This window comes from Rhinolophus sinicus, linkage group LG04, assembly GCF_036562045.2.
Source record: "Rhinolophus sinicus isolate RSC01 linkage group LG04, ASM3656204v1, whole genome shotgun sequence".
In the NCBI taxonomy this organism is placed as follows: Eukaryota; Metazoa; Chordata; class Mammalia; order Chiroptera; family Rhinolophidae; genus Rhinolophus; species Rhinolophus sinicus.
In genome coordinates, this window is record NC_133754.1 from 110,277,055 (window position 1) to 110,282,208 (window position 5,154).

Below are 5,154 nucleotides of genomic sequence, written 5' to 3' on the forward strand. Positions count from 1 at the left end.
TCATGAAGATACTAAATAATGAATTCATGGTTGGTCTAACTACCATATTGAGGTAGTGATAAGTGTTAAGTGAAATGTTACCTTGTCTACAATAACTATCTCAAGGGAAGTTAGTCGTGATTCTGCCTGTGGGCAGTCAGCGGTACTGTCAGCACAGCTGCCGGAAATGCTCAAGTGCAGTTAGCATTAGTGAAACTAAAAATACAGTGTTTCCTCATTCATGTTCACAAACGCCCGAATATTGCCCTGGGTTCCCTAAAGGTCTGTGGACCCAGGATTAAGGACTCTCAATGCGACCTTTCAACTGCCAAACTGTGTGACCGATTACCGTACCATCAGAGAGAAATTCACAAAGCTCCCGCCACAACTTAGGCCACAAAACAAGCACCCATGTCACTTCCCAAGTCTGTCTCTGACAGTCTCTCTCCAGTCCCAGCTCACGACAATTAAGTCCTGGGTTCCTCTGTGACGCCCCTCCCAGCACCCCATCCTTTCTGTGTGGAACCAGAGAAAGAAAACGTGGACAGAGCATGGCCGAGAGCCAGGGATGGAGAGAAGTTTCTGGAAGGCACAAAATCATTCTCCTTGTTCCAAAAGCCCCGAGGACAACAGATTTCTGGAAAACAACTTTCCAGGAATGGATTGGGGGAACGCGGGCATAAGAATTTTCTTAGGATTCTGCCTTCAACCTAAACCTTCTAAACAGATACACATAACAGCCATGTAACATGCGCTCTCTCCATAAATTATCACTGTTTTCAAAAGGGAGGATCCTTTGCTGTCCTTGTAAGCACAGCTGTTCACAAATATGCCAAACTGTGCAGCTGCAAGTTCAGAGCCCCGTGCATTCTTTTCTTTTTTTTTTTCTTTTTTTTTTATTAAATTTATTGAGGTGACAATTGTTAGTAAAATAACATAGATTTCAGGTGTACAATTCTGTATTACATCATTTTCTAGATATTATAGCCAGAAAGTCAGTGCTCATAGGTGACCTCGGAGCTGTCCACACTGCTGATAGGAGCTGCAGTTCTGTTCCCTGCACATTTGCCTTCCAAGAACAGCCAGACACCGTGGCAGTCCTTCGACAGTGATGTGGGTTGTGAACTATCGTCCAAGGAAGCACGGCTCATGCTCTCTCAAAAGGCCAACTAGGAATGGAAAAGAAAGAATTACAAGCTGCTTTTGCAATGGTTGCATGACTAAAATGGGATTAGTTAATCTCTGAAGTGTTGGAGCGGCTGCTCAGCCAAGTGCTACCTGGAGAGGGGGATGAGTAGACCGCATGTTTGATTACACGCTTGCCTGTCTCCTGAGCCGCATCCTTCCTCCACCTGCACAGCACACATGGCTCCTCAAAGCAGCAGAATAATTTCTTGCTTTTCAACTTTCCCTAAAAGCACAAAGAAAAGGAAAGGGCAAACACAAAAGATATTTTAACTAAAGGATCCCTTCTTCTCTAACTAAAATCTTATCAAAATGTTGCCGCTTAAGCCCCAGAAGGAAAACAATTCTGGAACCCTTTGTACAATTATTAGAGACAAAGTCCTGCAAGATCATGCCCTGTTTTCCCCGAGACCCCAGGGTTTCTCAAGCCTGTCTGGGCTACTCCAAGGGGACCCACGAGTCCACCTCCGCCACTGTGCCAGCTCCGCTTTCCTCTGTTGTCCATTTTGGGCAGTTAAAGGGATACTTCTTCTGAGACATGTGAGTTTGAGAGCCATGAGATTGGAAGGTCAGTGGGGCTTTTCAGGTTTGCAGAGAAGTGCGCCATTCTCTCAGGTTCTCCTCTGTGGTTGCAGGAAGAGTAAGCCCACGGCACTGAGCAAAGTTCACCCCAGCCTGCCCACAAAGGAGAGCCTGCTCTGTCATCCTCTGGTGATACCTGAAGGCAGAAGGAGGCAAGGAAGAACTTCCACTTCCTTAATTAAGGAGCTGTGATCTCATTCTGGTAAGAAAGACGGCCCAGAAAGGCTGCCCAAGAGGGAAAACACCCGTGAGGGTGCTGGGTGCCAGGAAAGCCACCATGTGGCAGGCAGGTGGACATGGAGCAGGAGAAGCAAACATGCAGAGGGCAGGGCAAGGGGCACCTATCTCGAGGACCCACCGTGACCAGATGTGTGCAAGGAATAAGGCTGAGTGTGCACCAGAAGGCAAGAGCAATGTCAGCCAGATAAGCATAGATCAAGGGGACTGGAGCTGGGGTCTGAGCCCTCATCACACACTTGGAGAGACAACTGAGAACCACTCCACACTTTACATGAGAGAACATCGTCACAGAAAACAAAGTGAAAGAGCCGGTGGAAAGGAGAATAGTTTATTCTATTGATAGCTCTTGGCTAACATGGTGTGTATGATAGAGATGGAGATACAGAGATAGCTAGAGATAGAAAGAAATAGAGATAGATGAGAGAGAGAGAGAGAGAGAGAGAGAGAGAGAGAGAGAGAGAGAGAGAGACTGAAAGAGAATCTCTCACGTGAACGTCTTGAGCTAGGACCCAAATATAACAAACTCATATATTACACAATAAAGATTAAATAAATTTCCAAAGACCAAAGTATTTAAAGCAGCAATGTTAGAACTCTTTTAGATAAAATAATTTGGCTACTAATCTGTTGTTTGATACATTAACTAGAAATATTCTTTCACCCAAACCAAACTTGCAGTTATTAGCAAAGCCAAGGCACAGCCGCCTGCGCTGCGGGGCCCTGAAGCCACTGCAGCACCAGCCACAGGAAGTTTCACTCGAGCAGGAACACAGAAGGCTTCCCAGAAACAACTCCCCGGGGGCAACCGGGGACAAATGTCCCATGTTGACAGAAAAGCAGGTTCAGGGCAGCCAGTGTCCTGCCCACTGACACTCACCAGGTGTGAATATGGACTCCCGCTGCCTGACCAAACTGCAAACCCTGTGCCCTCGATAAACAGACGATCTGGAGACCAACTGTCTTCAGCCTTCTCACGAGACTGCAGGAAGCAAAACGGGCCCAAGTTTACTAAATGCTACATCCCATCCAGCGGGGCATTTGTTAGGTTGGTGCAAAAGTATTTGAGGTTTAAAAGGTTAAAAATAATTTCAAAAACTGCAATTACTTTTGCACCAACTTAATATTTCTTTTGAAGGACTATCCAGACTGCTTTGGTTAACCCCACATTTTAGGAGTATTTAGTATATAATCTGTGTATGAAAATTCATACACAGGGCTAAGCCCCGACCCAGGGGTCTGAGACAGAATGACTTTCAGAACATCTATAGCGAGATCACTAGCTAGAGATGAAGATGCCCACCTCCTCCCTGCCTCTGTGTACACCACACACGCCACACACGTCACACATGCATACATCACACACGCCACACACGTCACACATGCATACACCACACATACCACACACGTCACACATGCATACACCACACATACCACACACGTCACACATGCATACACCACACACACCACACACGTCACACATGCATACTCACCAAACACACCATACATATGCCTACACCACACATGCATACACCGCACACACCACACATGCACATACCACATACACACATCGCACACCACACATGCACACACACCACACAAGCACACACACACCACACATGCACACACACCACACATGCACATACCACATACCATAAAACACATACCACATACACGCATACACACCAAACATACACACATTATACACACCACACATGTACACACCACACATACACATACCACACACACCACACATATGTACACATCACACACACCACACGTGTACACCTTATAACACACACCACGTGCACTACACAACACACATGCACATACAACACACATACACACACAAACATATACACAGACATGCACACTGTGTATTAGAATTGTTTGGAGCTAGGACCTAGAAACGTGCATTTTAACAATCACCCTTGAAGTGTGAGACTGCTTGCAGATGAGCCAGGCTTCAAAACTGTAAAGTCTTGATTGTGAGGAAAAGACCTTCAGACAATTACAAAGAGCATATCACATAGCTCCACATATGAGCCAGGCATGCTCTGAATTCTCCCATTGGCCCAGAGGTTGCTAACCTAGGATTTTCACTGTGAGTCTCAAACCATGCAGGATTTGCAAACTTACAGTGTCCTCCCATCTCAGGCGACGCTCACGGTTCCTAGTAAGAAAAGATAAATATAGCTAATCTTGGCAATTCAAGAAGCCAGGAAAGTGCTGGGCAGTAACGAGGTCAGGCACGGTCTATGGTGAGCTCACCAGTGCTGAACGCCAGCCAAGTCTCTGCAGGTTATCGGGGCCTGGGCATGGCCCTAGGGCTCACTCGCCAGCCCGCATGACCCCATTCCCACTGGACAAAAACCCCATGTCAGGGGAGAGAATGATAATTCGGGTGATGTAATGAAACTCCACAAGACAAGATTTTCCCTCTACCTGATGCCTCAAAAGGTTTATTCATCATATGGGTGTCTCAGCAGGATGGACCCAGTTCTCTTCTCCTGGGACTTAGCTGATAGCTTCCTGCCAGATGGATGGAAGGAGCCGCACCTCCTCTGCAGGTCTCCATGCAGGGGGGAGGCTTGTGAGAGTGAGGGGGAGTGGGCAGGGAGGCGAGGAGCAGCCAGTTTCGCCCTGGTCCAGGAATTGTGGGGCTAGTGTGTCCCATTTCCCCGAACACTGCAGGGTTCCAGGAGTGATTCAGCACCCTCCTGCCATTCTCTGGGAAACTACAGCCTTCCTCAGGGAGGACTTCCAAGGCTACAAGGCATCTTCCCATAGGCAATTTCTTCACCCAAGAACATGATGCATTTCTCCCTTTGTTCACCTCTTCTTTCAGGTCTTTCAGTAAAGGCTTTTAGTGTTCTGTATACAGGTATATTAGTGAGCTAGGGCTGCCAAAACAAAGTCCCACAGGCTAGGTGACTTAAACAACAGCAATAAGGTATTGTCTCACAGTTCTGGAGATAGGAAGTCCAAAATCAAGGTGTCAGCAGTTTGGGTTCCTTCTGAGTCTGAGAGAGAACATCTATTCCAGGTCTGTCCCCAGCTTCTGGTGGTTTGCTGGCCATGTTTGGCGTTCCTTGGCCTGCAGAAGCATCATCCTGATCTCTGCCTTCATGTTCACATGGCATCTCCCTGTGTGGGCCTCTGTTTCCCCTT

At 47.1% G+C, this 5,154-nt stretch overlaps 1 long non-coding RNA gene across 1 annotated transcript; it reads right to left on the reverse strand.

The window, feature by feature from the left end:
* Positions 1–928: 928 nt before the first annotated feature.
* Positions 929–2,953, reverse strand: LOC141571319 (uncharacterized). Its single transcript, XR_012496086.1, has 3 exons — positions 2,864–2,953; positions 1,258–1,390; positions 929–1,148 (listed from the first exon to the last, which is right to left on the reverse strand). It is a non-coding gene; the product is annotated as an uncharacterized LOC141571319 (long non-coding RNA).
* Positions 2,954–5,154: the final 2,201 nt, after the last annotated feature.